Source organism: Aethalodelphis obliquidens, unplaced genomic scaffold, assembly GCF_003676395.1.
Source record: "Aethalodelphis obliquidens isolate GAN/ISIS:26980383/991018 unplaced genomic scaffold, ASM367639v1 scaffold2, whole genome shotgun sequence".
Taxonomy (NCBI): Eukaryota; Metazoa; Chordata; class Mammalia; order Artiodactyla; family Delphinidae; genus Aethalodelphis; species Aethalodelphis obliquidens.
In genome coordinates this window covers 10,946,300-10,961,525 of record NW_020837946.1, presented here as the reverse complement: position 1 = coordinate 10,961,525, position 15,226 = coordinate 10,946,300, and the positions used below count along the sequence as shown (strand labels likewise).

General features: G+C 41.7%; 1 long non-coding RNA gene across 1 annotated transcript; it reads left to right on the top strand.

Annotated features, from left to right (window-relative positions):
* Nucleotides 1-4,217: 4,217 nt before the first annotated feature.
* On the top strand, nucleotides 4,218-7,622 carry LOC113624528 (uncharacterized). The gene is made up of 3 exons (XR_003434372.1): nucleotides 4,218-4,439; nucleotides 4,765-4,881; nucleotides 6,823-7,622. It is a non-coding gene; the product is annotated as an uncharacterized LOC113624528 (long non-coding RNA).
* The last annotated feature ends 7,604 nt before the right edge of the window (nucleotides 7,623-15,226 follow it).

Genomic DNA, 15,226 nt, shown 5'->3' with positions numbered 1-15,226 from the left:
GGGTCTCCTCGTCAAGCACTTGCCTCACTGCATAGCCCTTCTCAACCCTGGCCAGTCACTACGACTGTGAACTTGACTCGCATCATCATCACCGGGGGTTTGGTGAAAATATGGCTTCCGGGACTCCAGCCCTAAAGTGTGATTCAGTAGGCACAGTGAGGCCCAGGCATCTGCATTTATAGGCGCTGAGTGAGTCTGATGCCTGAGGCCCAAGAACCCCTCCTCCCTTATCCATGCACTGGGCTGAGGAGCTCCACGCCACAGTGTGGTGGGGGAGGTGGCGGAAACCATCCAGGGAGCTTTCCCACACCTACACATACACCTATTACCCCCAAATTCTCTGCTGGACCTCTAGGCCCTGGAGAGTCCAGGACGGGTGGGAGAATCCTCAGGGGATTCCGACGTTTCAGATAGGACTCTCCAATCCTGCCCCACCCGCTATCCCCTTGGTGCGCACAAAGCACTCCGTCTGTGAACTGTTCTGTCCCATCCAACCTAAACTGCTTATCCAACAGTGTCTGTGTTCAGCCCTGAACAAAGCACCATGGCTCTGGCTCCTTCAGTCACCACAGCGATTAATATATATTTAAATATGTATACATATTTTTATTATACATTTATATATTATGTTAAATTATAATATAATGTTAATATATTTTATTATATATTCATGTTATATCAAATTATATTATATATTTATAATATATTTATATTATATATAAATATAATTTATATATTATAAAATTTATAAATTTATATATTTATGTTATATATAATATATAGTTTATATATTACATAAAATATATATTTACATATTACATATAAAATACAATATATTTATATATAATATGCTATATAATTAATTATAATTATATATTATATAATACAGTAATGCCCAACTTATCAATGGTTCAACTTAGGATATTTTGACTCTATGATGGTGCGAAAGTGACATGCCTTCAGTAGACAGTGTACTTTGCACTCTGAATTTTGATCCTTTCCCAGGCTAGTGACATGTGGTCTAACCCATCCCTTCTCGTCATGCTGGGCAGCGGCAGCCTCCGCTCAGCCAGGCGATCAGGGTGAACAACCAACACACTTACCACCTTTCTGGACCCTGACAACCATTCTGCCTTTCACTGTCAGTACAGTATTCCATGCATTACATGAGACATTCAATACTTTAGTATAAAACAGATTTTGTAGTAGATGATTTTGCCCAACTGTACACTAATGTAAATGTTCTGAGCACGTTTAAGGTAGGTGAGGCTAAGCTGTGATGTTTGGTAGGTCAGGTGCATTAAATGTATTGTTGACTTAGGATATTTTCACCTTCTGATGGGTTTATTGAGGCCTAACCCTAACCCTTGGAAGTCAAGGAAGATCTGTATACAATATATTATATATATAAAATTTACATAAAATTAGGATTGTTCTAAGGATTAGAGACAAATAATTATATAAAGCAGCTATATTATATATATTTTATATATATATATATATATATATATATATATATATATATGGCCCCCAATTTCTCAGACGTGGGAACTGAACCTCCCCAGAGCTCATGGCCACTCAGCTAAAAAAGGTTAAATCTGAGTTCAGGGTTGGGTCTGTTGGCTCCAAGTTTATCTTACTTTTCCCTGAGGGGTAGATGCCTCCTACTTCCGTGGCACCATGCCCACCATCTCGACATTTTCTTCTTCTCATTTCCTTGCCAGCTACCCCAAAAAGCGCTGTCAATATGGGCTCTAGGATTCCAACCAAACAACCTGGGTCCTGCCCAAATCCTCTCTCTTAGTGGAGAAGCCTGAGGCTACTGGCCTCACAATGCTTGGAAGTACTAGTTATCTTCTTTTGTTTTTATCTTATTGAGGAGATGCTGCTCTTTCTGATCATGACTATCACTATGATAATCAAATCACTTATGCAATTTCTTTCTACAATTTTTACATTTGGAAAATTATTTTAAAATTTTAAATTGAAGTACAGTTGATTTACAATATTGTGTTAGCTTCAGGTGTACAACAAAGTGATTAAGTTTATATATATATATATATATATATATATATATATTTTTTTTTTTTTTCAGATTCTTTTCCATCATAGGTTATTACAAGATATTGAAAACAGTTCCCTGTGCTATACGGTAGGTCCTTGATGCTTATCTGTTTTACCTATAGTAGTTTGTATCTGTTAATCCCATACTCCTAATTTGCCCCTTTTGCCTTCCCTCTCTCTTTGGATAAAAACAAGCTTGTTTTCTGTGTCCGAGTGTGCTTCTGTTTTGTATATACATTCATTTGTATTACTTTTTAGATTCCACATATAAGTGATATTATATAGTATTTGTCTTTCTCCGTCTGATTTATTTCACTAAGCGTAATATTCTCTAGGTCCATCCATGTGGCTGCAAATGGTAGTATTTCATTCTGAGTAATATTCCATTGTGTATATACATACCACATCTTTTTTTTTTTTTTTAACACGTTAACTTATCCTTCCTTCCTTCCTTTCTTCCTTCCGTCCTTCCTTCCTTCCTTCCTTCCTTTCTGGCTGCATTGGGTCTTCGTTGCTGCACACGGGCTTTCTCTAGTTGTAGCAAGCGGGGGCTACTCTTCGTTGTGGTGCACAGGCTTCTCCTTGCAGTGGCTTCTCTTGTTGTGGAGCACGGGCTCTAGGCATGCGGGGTTCAGTAGTTGTGGTGCGTGGGCTCATTAGATGTGGCTCGCGGGCTCTAGAGAGCAGGCTTAGTAGTTGTGGCGCACAGGCTTAGTTGCTCCGTGGCATGTTAGATCTTCCGGGACCAGGGTTTGAACAAGTATCCCCTGCATTGGCAGGTGGATTCTTAACCACTGTGCCACCAGGGAAGTCCCATACCACATCTTCTTAATCCAATTGTCTGTTGCTGGATACTTTGGTTGCTTCCATGTCTTGGCTTTTATAAATAGTGCTGCTATGAATACTGGGATGCAGGTGTCATTTCGAATTAGTGTTTTCATTTTTTCCGGATATATACCCAGGAGTGAAATTGCTGGATCATGTGGTAGCTCTATTTTTAGTTTTTAAGGAATCTCTATACTGTCTTCCACAATGGCTGCAAATTATTTTAATTTTTCTTTGACAATTTTGTGAAGTAGATAGAGGAGGTGGTATTGTCCTTGTTTTATATATAAGGAAACTGAGGGCCAGAGGCAATAAGATTTGTGCCGGTTTTCACATTTAACCAACATTAAAACCTGAACTTGGACTCAGTTTTTCTAATTACAAGTTCAGTAATCTTTCCTCTTACACTGTGTTGAGAGTGCCTGACTATATCCTCAAAATTCCAATTCAAATTTATTTTAAATAGTGTTTTTCAGATTGTCAGTATCAAAAAACTTTAGTGGGTTGCCAACAGGATTAAAAAAAAATGTTTCAGAAAAACATTAACTATCAAAGCGCACTGCAGAGTATGCCTGTGTTTTCCAAAACTTCTGTTTGGAATATATCAATACAGTTGACCCTTGAACCACGGGGGGTTAGGGGTGCCTACTTTCCTTGCCATTGAAAATCCAAGTATAACTAATAGTCAGCCTTCTGTGTTCGCAGTTTCACCCTATCCATGATTCTGGATCCGCGGATTCAACCAACCAGCTTGGGAACTACTGGAGTATTTACTATTGAAAAAAGTCTGTAAATAAGCAGACCTGTGTAACTCAAAACCATGTTGTTCAAGGGTCAACTGTATATATGACCACACTGTACATTATTGCTGTGGATACAGCCAGTGGGTTAGAAGTTTCAGAGGAAAGAATAAGACTAAATATTGAATGACATCCCTCATAAGCACACCTGTTTACATCATCATAGAACACCTATTCTATCTGGAACGACCACAGCCTTCAGGGCAACGTACCATTCTGGAACAGGCTGGGTTTTTTGCTACTTGACCACTTATCATTCCACTTGAACCCCATAAAATTATCCTCCTTCTAAAGAGAGCTCTAAGCTTCCCTTTGCTTCATTGAATCTAACCTGAGGACATGAATCAGGTTGATTTTCTGAGTTGGCACTTTTGAAAGATGTTTTTCTTTCCCCTTTCTGCATTTTCCAAATAAGATAATCCTTTCCAAAGCTGCTCCTGTGGCAGTAATTCTCACATATTACTCACATGCTCCGTCACTGTTTTAAAAAAGGTACAAGGACACTGTGCGGGCAATAGGTTAAAGGAGAAAAAAAAAAAAAAAAAGGACAGTCTCCAAACAAAAGTCAGCCTATCTGGCTACCGTGACTCAAAATCTACAAATGAAGACGGCGCGAGTAACATGAGAGGCTGTATGAATCAGCAGAGACTCGGAGCAGCTACATCGACCATAGAGACTTCCTTGGTGGCCTGGGATGCCCTGGCGCACTCTTCAGAGGGCGAACTCCAGCTGACACAGCAGATGGAGCAGGTGAGCCCTGAGCTTTATCCTCTGCGTCACTCCTGAGCCACGGTGGCCCCAGGCAGGTTGCAGTCTCCCTGTGCCTCCTACCCCGCAGGCCAGACCCAGCTGTGCTATCTGCACACATGGGGGGCACACCACACGGGCCCTGGGCGTACACTGCCATGTGCACCACTGGGGTGACCAGCCAGCCCATGTGACCTGGAACGAACCCCAAAGGTCACCAACACCTTTGTGATGGGAAGCGACCCACCTAAATGACTTTGGGATCTATGTGTTCCTTTCTCTTTTTGCTGGCAGGGGGATAATGACTTTTTTTCTTTAAAATCCACAGCCATCCCACCAGGGATCCTTCATATTCTACTGTTAAATCTTCAGCATCTCTCAATCTCTAATTTGGATCTAGTCCTAGAAGGTCCCACATTTTTACCGCTGCTTCCCTTTCTTCAAGGTATGTGGAGACAGTAACCTTCTTAACATAACAATCCCCTTCTAATCTGACTTCATTTTGAGGTGCTCAGAGGCTTTTCTTCATCTCCTAAAAAAATTAAGATTTACTTTCGACTATGATCAAGTTGGGCTGGTTGTTTCCATCTGCCTTGGAAAAATTTCTTTCTATGCAACCTCTTAACTGTTTTTAGTGTCTTGGTATCAGAGTTCAATTTTTCCTCTTCTCTTTTATTCCAATAATTACTATGTTGTTGACTTTTTCCATTTCTTTTGTTCTTTAATCACATCCTTAAATCTTTCCAACTGGTTTCAGGCCAACACTCTTTTCTATATGAATGTGCATAGCTTTAGGAATAATCCTAAGTGTTTCCCTAATTTATAATATAATCCCTGAAACTCCCATTTTTCTTATATTGACTACAAAAGAAGTTCATTTGTCATTATAATTCTATGGTATGGGGAAAATAAAACTTTTTTTTAATGGAAAGCAAACAAAAATATTGACTTTGTTGCCAGGATCCCATTTTGAGTGAGTTTCAAGGTTAACCTAGAATGCACATTTCCTGGTTCCTCTACCACGGAGTCCAGAGCCCTCCACTTTGCTGTATGTCCTTCAGTTAGTCTTAACTTTTAGACTCATTGTGTGAAATAAACATTTTCCATGTTTGTGCACATAAAAATTTTCATGTATTATTCCTGTATACCACAGGGACCCGTATTGGGCCTATGACAACTTGGACTTCATCTAAATTTCAGGCATGGACAGTGTCCTATTTCCTAATCCATAGGCTGTGAATATATACATAAAAATTCTTATGGCCGCAAATTTCTAAATACATATTTCCAGTGGCATAGGACAGGCAGCTATTAAAAAGCAAGAACTGTAGAAATTGACGCACACCAGTAGGCTTCCTGGCTCTGAGATCTGGGTGGATTTCCTAGCTAAAAAGGACCTTAGTTGATCACATCCCCCCACCCACTCCCAGAAGATGGAATTCTGCTCCCAGAGCCAAAGTTTTCAGAGCTGCGGGGCTCCCTGAGGCAGGGGTCAAGACCTTCCCCCAAACCAGTTTTGCAATGGTTCCCACAACAGAGGGCCTGGAGATAAGGGACTGGGTCAGCAGAAAGGATTCATTTTATTATATCCTCTTCCATGCTTGTTTAGAAGATGCTGCCAGAGCTCAATGAGATGCTAATAATTTTGAAGGAAACTATCTAGAAGCCTCCGTCTCCACCCAGTTCCTATCCACCCCTCCTTACTAATCATTCTATTCATCTCGGAGAGGGTGCTTGACAAGACGACCAGCACCCGACAAGTGGGCATAATTTTCAGAACCTTCACTGTAGTCAGAACACCTATCTCAAATAACAGAGCAAGAGATTGATAATTTAAAATAATTATGAATCTCACAGCCTCTAAATTCCAAAGGGCTTGGGCAGCGGGGCAAGTAGATGACGTTTGCAAAAGGTTTCACTCCCCAAGGCCCAAAGCTTTTGTAAAAACAGAGGTAGAACCAATATTTGTTACATTTTCCAAAAAGCTCACGCTCCCCTTTTGGGTTTTCAACACTGCCAGGCCAAGCTTCTCACCAGCTAGAAGCAAATCAAAAATGTAACCACCGAAAACTGAAACATTCGCTTTTTGCTGATTGAGAATAACAACTAATTATGCTTTTTAATCTACTTCCTACTAAAACAGAAGAAAATATGACTTTGAGTAAAACATCCAGCTCAAAGAGCTGCAGTCTGCTTAAGTCAAGACAAGGCAGTGCTGGAGGAAGGGCTGGGGAAGTGACTCCAGGGAACCGCTTAGTTACTGTTCTCTGCTGCAAAATCAGGGCTGGAGGGTGATTGCAGCAGTTTCTAGTGAGCTACTGCATTTTAGCTGTGACTTCATTGTATTTCAAATGCATTTTACTTATCTCTGTCTCACTCTCTGCAGAAAAACGAATTTGACCTCGTAAACTCTAGTATCATAGAGGACCATCTAGAAGAAAACGTATCTTTGTGACCTAAGGGCTGGCAAATATTTCATTGCAGTGACAGCAAGGACACAACTTGAAAAAGAGCGATACATTGAATTTCATCAAAAAAACCATATTTACTCTTCAAGAGATACCATTAAGAAACTGGAAAGAAAAACGACAGAGAACACTTCCCAACCACTAGAAGGTCTAAGTACAAAAACACTAGCATACCAAATGTTCACAAAGATTTAGAGCAACTGGGTTTGTACACGTAGTTTGTGAGAATGTGAAATGGTACCAACTCTTTGGAAAACCTTTTGGCAATCTATACAAGAAAGTTCAAGCATTCATAATAGCAAAAGAAAAAAAAGGGAAGCAACTGAAATGTCCATTAAAAGGTGAATGAATAAACAATGCTGTATATTTAAGTAACCAATACTGATTTAATCAGCAATAGAAAGGAATGAACTATTGCAAAAATTTGGTTGAATGTGGAAAACATTATGCTGTCCCAAAGAATCAAGACTTAAAACTGTACGATTCCATTAATACATATAAAGTCCTAAAACAAGCAAAACTAATCTGTAGTGGTAGAAATTGGATCAGCGGTTGCCTGGGGTAGGAGATGATAAGGGAGGGACTGACTGCAGTGGAATACAAGGGAACTTTCTGGAGTGATGAAAATGCTCTACATCTTGATTGTAGCGCAATTACAAACTTACATTTGTCAAAATTCATTTGCATTGTATGTACATTTTATTATACGCAAGTAAACGATACCTCAATAAAGATAATTTGAAAAAAAAGAACGAATCATTGATACTTGGAATAAGGCAAAATAAATCTCAAATATTATGCTGCCTAAAAAGAATCCAGACACAAAAGGGACACCCTTATATGATTCTCCTACTGAAAGAAATCAGAACAGTGGTCACCTCTGGGGGCAGGTGGGGTGGGAACCGTCTGTAAAGGGGCATGAGGGAATTTTCTGGGGGTGATGAAATATCTTGATAATATCTTGATAAATATCTTATATCTTGATAAGCTATAGTTACATGGGTGTATACAATTATAAACACTCAAACTTAAAATCTATACTTTATATTGTGTATATATTATACCTCAGTTAAAAGAAATACACCTGCTTCCCCCCCATCAGAGCATTTTGCCGTGTAGGACTCCCCAAAATTTGCACTTTTCTTATTGGTGCAACAACTAAGGTTTTTCCAAATTCTACATCGGGGCAAGGCCTCTATTTAATCCAAAAAAAGAACATCATCTTTGAAACTGGGTCTGTCCTAGAATATTGGAATGGAAACAGTGACCATAAATCAAATCTAGGACAGGCCAACAAACTTTGTAAGTCTGGGCACATACAACATCCTTCAAAATAATACAGATAGAATCAGAGTTACCTGCTCCTTCTGTGCCCTGAACCTAGTCCAGTTTCCTGCCTTGAGATCCAGCTTCGGCTCCTTCCTGCTGCCAGCCGCTGCGAGTCCCTGTCACAATGCCCCTTCCTTTCATTGGCGTTTCAAGCCCTCCTCCTTCAGAATGGAGCTGTCAGAAGCAATGGCTTTATATTCACCAAACCTCACCCGCCTTCTGATGGCTTCGTACTCTGGAACCCACCCTGTTCCGTAGCCACCCTCTTTAGAATGCCATTGAATAAAACAGACAAAGAGATTCAGATCTCTCTAAAACACAGATAATTAGGGAGGTAAAAATAACAAAACACTTCCCTCTGAGTGCTATTACTAAAGTAATCTAATTTAGTCTCTCTAGAATTTTGTATGAAGTGACTTAGAATCTAAGGAAACTATGAAGTAGTCCTATATCACCCACCACCCACTCATAATCCTTCAGGTAGCCCCCTTCCCCCAAACCAAACCAAAGTGAAACCAAAACCATGGAATCAGCACTGAAATGCAGCACACAACTTCAAAACTCCACACAACTTTAAAAGGTAATCAGGTCCAGATACTCAATATGCAGGCTCGAATAGTTCTGCTTTTGGTCAAAACTACAGCAAGAGTAGATACAGGTGACCTTTAAACTATACCCTTTGAATTCCATTTTATCATATGTGGCACTCTTTTTTTACTTGCACGAAACATATGCTGAGGAATTAATCATCCCCTCCCAGATTGTTTATTCTCTGTATGTCTATGCTTAGATCAATCTGGTCTTAGGTGCAGCTGGAGGAATATGCCTATCAAACCATCACCCTGGCGAAGTCACCCCATCACATCTAACCACTGAAATGCAGTGTGGTAATTAGTCAAAGGCACGGGGTGGGGTGGAGGTGGAGGGAAAAAGTGCTTCAAGGAAAAACTAGGCATCGTCTGAGCTATTTTGCAACTCTGCACAGTAATTGTAGTAACTCAGAAGCAATGTGAAATAACTCTTGTCTGTAGACATGAAAATGAGTGCTGTCCAAGGAAGGTATAGCCTTCTTCCCCTCACCTCCATGGAAAACCAGTTTTACCTCCATTTCAACATTCCTGATCTATAAATGTTACCAATTCTTTGGATTCTCCTTTGATCTGGTTCTAACAGCCTTACCAGTTTCCTCATTAATGAGTTAATAAAACCTTTAACATGTGTTTATTTTTCAATCTGTATGAGAGTCATGACTATCTCTTTCTGAAAAGTATCTTTTAATACTTAAGTATTCACTGTGCCTCCAGCCCGTGCAAATAACCTCCAATTTATTCTTCTGAATCTAAATGATTTGCAACTAGTTGTTAAATTACCGAATGAGCTCTGATCTTTTGACATCTCACTGCAGACTACCCAGCATTACGCTTGTTTATTTAATTTTTTTTTATTGGGATATAGTTGTTTTACAATGTTGTCATAGTTTCTACTGTACAGCAAAGTGAAGCAGAGTTCCCTGTGCTATACAGCACTTTCTCATTAGTTATCTATTTTGTGCATATTTTGTTTATTTAATTCTTTTCCCTAGGTTTGTGTTTGCGGTAGCCAGTGTGGTCCCGTGGAAAGAGCATAGGTTTAGAGTCTGAAGCCCATGTTCCTCCTGGCCCCGCCCGCTGATGGCAGGCATTTAACTTTTTCCAACCTCCTCTTAAAAATGGGGATAATCGGGCTTGCCTGGTGGTGCAGTGGTTGACAATCTGCCTGCCAATGCAAGGGACACGGGTTCGAGCCCTGGTCCGGGAAGATCCCACATGCCGCGGAGCAACTAGGCCCGTGAGCCACAACTACTGAGCCTGCGCGTCTGGAGCCTGTGCTCCGCAACAAGAGAGGCCGCGATAGTGAGAGACCCGCGCACTGCGATGAAGAGTGACCCCCGCTCGCCGCAACTAGAGAAAGTCCTCGCACAGAAACGAAGACCCAACGCAGCAAAAATAAATTAACTAATTTAAAAAAAATGGGGATAATCACACCCACCCCATAAGGTTATTTCAGGAACTGCTCCATTTGGTTCTTGGCCCATATGAGGTGCTCAACACAGCTTCCTTCCCGTCTCCCTCATGCAAGCACGCCTTGCATATCCAACCAGAATGAACACAGCTGGGCCCTCATAGTTCAGAGACAGTAATTTCAGAAAGGTACACAGTAGCTAATTTCACCTAAACTGCTAAGGGGCAGTGAGCCAAATCAAGTCATCTCTAAATACTTAGGCTTGAATTGCATTTACCATTACCTAACCTTGAGAAAACACTGTTGGGCCATAACCAACAATGACCGAAAGAAATTAGTATTTTTGTCCATTTCAGCTACCACTAAGACAGCTTGAAAAAAAAAAACATGTAAGCGTACTTCCCAGCTACCGTAAGTGGGTTCAATAAAGCTAGTATTGCAATAAAGTGAGTCACAGGAGTTTTTTGGTTTCCCAGGGCATATAAAAATTATGTGTACACTATATCGTATCCTATTAAGTGTGCAATAGCATTGTCTAAAAAACCCATGTACATACCTTGATTTAAAAATACTTTAATGCTGGGCTTCCCTGGTGGCGCAGTGGTTGGGAGTCCGCCTGCCAATGCAGGGGATACGGGTTCATGCCCCGGTCCGGGAAGATCCTACCTGCCGCGGAGTGGCTGGGCCCGTGAGCGTGGCCGCTGAGCCTGCGCGTCCGGGGCTTGTGTTCCGCAACGGGAAAGGCCACAGCATCTCAAAATACTTTAGTGCTAAATAAATGCTAACCATCATCTGAGCCTTCAGCAAGTGGTGGTAGTAACATCAAAAGTCACAGATCACCATAACAAATACAATAATAATAAAAAAGTTGAAAGTACTGTGAAAATTACCAAAATGTGACACAGAGACACAGAAGTGAGCAAAAGTATCTAAAAAACTCCATAAAGGGAAGTATGTCTGTATTTGGAAGTTATGTTTTGGTCTACTTAAAACACGTACCTTAACGAAGACATACATTTTGCCTTACGAGACACCAATATGTTCTGTTGTCTGCAGAAGCAAAACACTTCTGTGTATTTTTAGAAAACATTATTTCCTTCACCCTTTTCATATTTTAAGCGCTCCACGAGCTCAAACCTTTTGCATATTTACGGCAGCAACATGGACTTGATAAGTAATTGTTACACGTTTTTAATGAATTAGGTATCCTTTCCAGAAATATTGTCGTAAGATACGACTGTATTATTTTAAAATTTCAGTTAAAGTAGTCTCAATAGGGTCCCGGATCTCTTACCTTTAAAGTCCCCTTTCTTTTCCTCACTAGGACCTTTTCGACATTCTTGGATGGGGATTTGGAATTGTGTGCTAAGATTTCTTTTTAGTTAAAAGCTGTGACCATGGATGTAACTATGGGGAATGCTGGCCCTTTACCAGAATTCAGGTTTTATTTAATCTGCTTTTCCAGATGGTTGAAAGTAGCAATTCTAGTCAAACCTACTTGGGCAAATCTCAGCACTGTGGATGGCAGAGCTATGGATCCGAGGGGGAGTAGCAGCAGGAAGCAGCTGGCTGTCCGCCAAAGGCCCAGGGATGTAACCCAGGCCAGTCCGAACCCTCCTGCTACAGCGCAGGTACCTGCCCCGCTCAAGCTCCCGAAACTGGGGGAAGGAGTGGCGAGGCGGCCGAGGCATGAAGGTATTTCTTCAATTAATTTACCTCCTGGAGACGTTCTTACCTACAGGAGAGGATTTCTGCTCGCCAACTTGCTCACAGCCCGGGATATCAAGCCCCCGGGACCAGCACCTTCAGCAGTCGGGTATGATGAAGCCAGGCTCTAAAGGTAGCAGCGGGGGCGGGCCCGGAGGCGGGGCAAGGGCGTGGCCGGCCCTTCTTGGAGCCGGTGGCCCCGCCCCAAAGTTTTGTGTGGGCTCTTTACAAGCTTCCAGAACCTTTGAACTAGAGGCGGGAATCCGCGGTCTGCGGGCAAACAACTCTGTACCTGAAAAGACCAACTGAAAGTAGTATGTTGATACCCAACGAAATAAAGCAAGATGAGCAGAATGCAGTGTCGATCATCTGCTTACAAATATGTCATTTCGTATAAATCTATCTATTCCAAAAATTTATGAGAGAGGCTCAGTCATGATTCCCATGTTGCAAATAAAGTGAGACTGAAGGAAATAAGACTGGTAAATAGAGAAGCCTGGATTTTTGTCAGAATATCCTAGTTCCAGAGGCAATGTTTATAGCCATTGTTTTTGTTTTTGTTTTGAACGGTGGTGAGGTGGTGGTTTTCTGGAGCTTTGAGAATTTTCTAATACAAATAGTCCATTTATTAAATACTTTTTATTAAGCAGAGATTTTTAAAAAAGCATTATGAAGTTCTCATTGGTTAAAATAGATTTTTGTTTTTAAACTTTTTCTCTTTATTTGTTGCTGGGAATAGAAAACTCTCTCCAAAGATGAACACTGCTTGGTTTCTAAAGGCTCCTAGTGAGAATGGAATTGATTAAAAGTCTCCCCAGGTGTCTTGGGTCACTAAGTCCTATTGGCTTAGATTTTCTATTCTCATCCTCCCGTGACTTTTAAGAAGTCTGCCTATAAATTACTAGGGTGCACCACAGGAGTGGCAATGAATAAACTGTAGGGCCCTCTCAGGGAAAACTAAAGTTTTCTTAAAGGAAATGTTATGCATTTCCTCTACACATCTCCCCGAGAGACCTCCTCACCTTGGACCTTGAGAAGTTTACTGCTGTGTTTCTCTGATCTCTCTTAGCCATAGTCTAAGCCAGAGATAGATGATGAGGAATTCTTTCATTCATAGAAACCTAAATATATTTGCTGAGGAGATGATGTGAGGACTCCATTCTGTATGATCCAGTGGTGGGAGGGGGGTGGGTGAGGGCATAGATGACAAGGGATGAGCCATGTGTTAACAGCTGTTGTCTTGGGTGATGGTTCTTAGGAATTTCTTGTACTGTTCTCCACTTTTGTGTGTGTTTGACATTTTCTATGATTAAAAAAGTTTTAAAAAAATCATCTGTTCATTATGAAGCTATTTCTTGAGTACCTACTATGTGCCAGTCACTGTTCTAGGTGCTAGAGAAATGTCAGTGAGCAAGAGTGAGAATCTTTGTACATTCTAGTTGGGTGTGGGGTGAGGCAGAGAGAATGACAAAGGGTAAGCGTGGTAAAGTCATGAATGTTATGGCATGTTAGAAAGTGGTGAGTACTATGGGAAAGAAAAAAGAGTAGAGATCAGATGAGGGTGTAGAATGATGGAGAAGAGGGCAAAGTCCTGAGCCTTGGGTACCAATGCTGGGAAAGGACCCTCAGAAAAGCCTGAATAGGAAGGAGAGAAAAAAGGGTACGGTGGTGTTACCAGGGAGGAGGGAGTGGTCAACTGTGTCATTTGTTGCTGGGAGGCTGGATGAAAAGCCCTGTGGAAGGTGTCAACTATTCCCTTGGTTGGCTTATACAGGAAGTGAATTGAGTGTCTCTTACATTGGTACTCATCAAAGTGGCAGCAATAATGTACCCAAAAGTCTATTTGAATTGCTGATATAGAATCAATCACTGAGAAAAGGTGACCAGACTAAGAAAACTGAAATAGAAAGCTGTGCTGTAATTGACTCTCCATTTCCCTCTCTGATGTTGACTCCTTGAAGGCAAGTGGTTGTTTAGCCTCAGACCTCTAGTGCTTGGCTGAATATCTGGCCTAATACAGTACGTATTTGCTGGCTGAATGAGTGAGTAAAAAGCACATAGAGAGAGTGAAGCTCTGACCAGCCACAATGGGGCTGTCAACTCTTAAAACCAGAACTCAGATGCAGACACAGACGTCACAACAGCATCTGTAGGAGAGCACAGGAATTTCCCTCAATGATATTGACAACTAAAGGTTGGGGATTTCCCCCCAAATTTCTATCTTTATTGTAAAACCAGATATAGGACAGTAGAGGACCATTAACTGAAACCTATCCCGATCTTTGAGCATCACTCTTCGTCTTTTGTGCCATTGGCCTCACCCATGGGCTGGTATACAACTCATAGAACAGAGAGACACATTAGAATAAGGAAAGATCATTTTTTAATTAAGAAAGAGTTCCTTTTTCTTTTTTAACAAAACATAGAAACGGGGAAAAAGTTAGTAAATGTACAGCAGGAAAGAACAAAAAATCCATCGTATGTAATGTTTTCAAAAAAACGAAATATTACCTATCATGATTTTACTTCGTTATGTTTATAACATAAATAGATTTTTGACACGAGTGGCTGTGATCCCACGCACTAATGTTGGTAATGTATGCTGGTCTTTCATCTTTTTTTTTCCAAGAGGAGACAAGATTACAAAGATGACAGAGAATAAATACCTCCTTATGCTAAGTTCTGAAGATACAGGGAGAAGAAATTGTCATCATGACACCACACTGAAGGGAAAGAACAAGCCCTGAAACTTAAGCCTAAAAGGGGCAGAAGAGCAGTTCCAAGGCATCAAGGTACCTGGGACAGGAGGAAGAGGGCTGGAGGGATGGAGGAGAGTCTTACCAAATGCTGTGAGCTGAGCTCCCAGCATCTCTTACCCTAGAGGCAGAGCCCATCGGCTACCTAGCAGCAGCATTGCTTCCGGCAGCAGCTCTCGTGCTGGCAGCAGCCCTCGTGCTGGCAGCAGCCCTTCCGCAGCCGCAGCCACACGGGCTGCAGCTCCAGGTGCGGCGATGGCGGCAGACCGCGGGGACGCTGCAGCAGCCCCCAGGGCAGCCGTAGCATCAGGGACAGCAGCTGGGGCAGCAGCCGATCCGGGAGCATCTGCACAGGGCGCAGCTGCCGCCACCCCAGCCAAGGCAGCCACCACACCTTCCACAGCCACAGCTGCCCACGGTGTCGGGAGAGGTGAGGAGGGAGACCCAGGAGGGGAGGGAGGTCTGGTGCCGCCTTCTGCTGGGGGAGGCCCTTATATACTGACAGCCCCCCCTTTTTTAGCCCAATTTC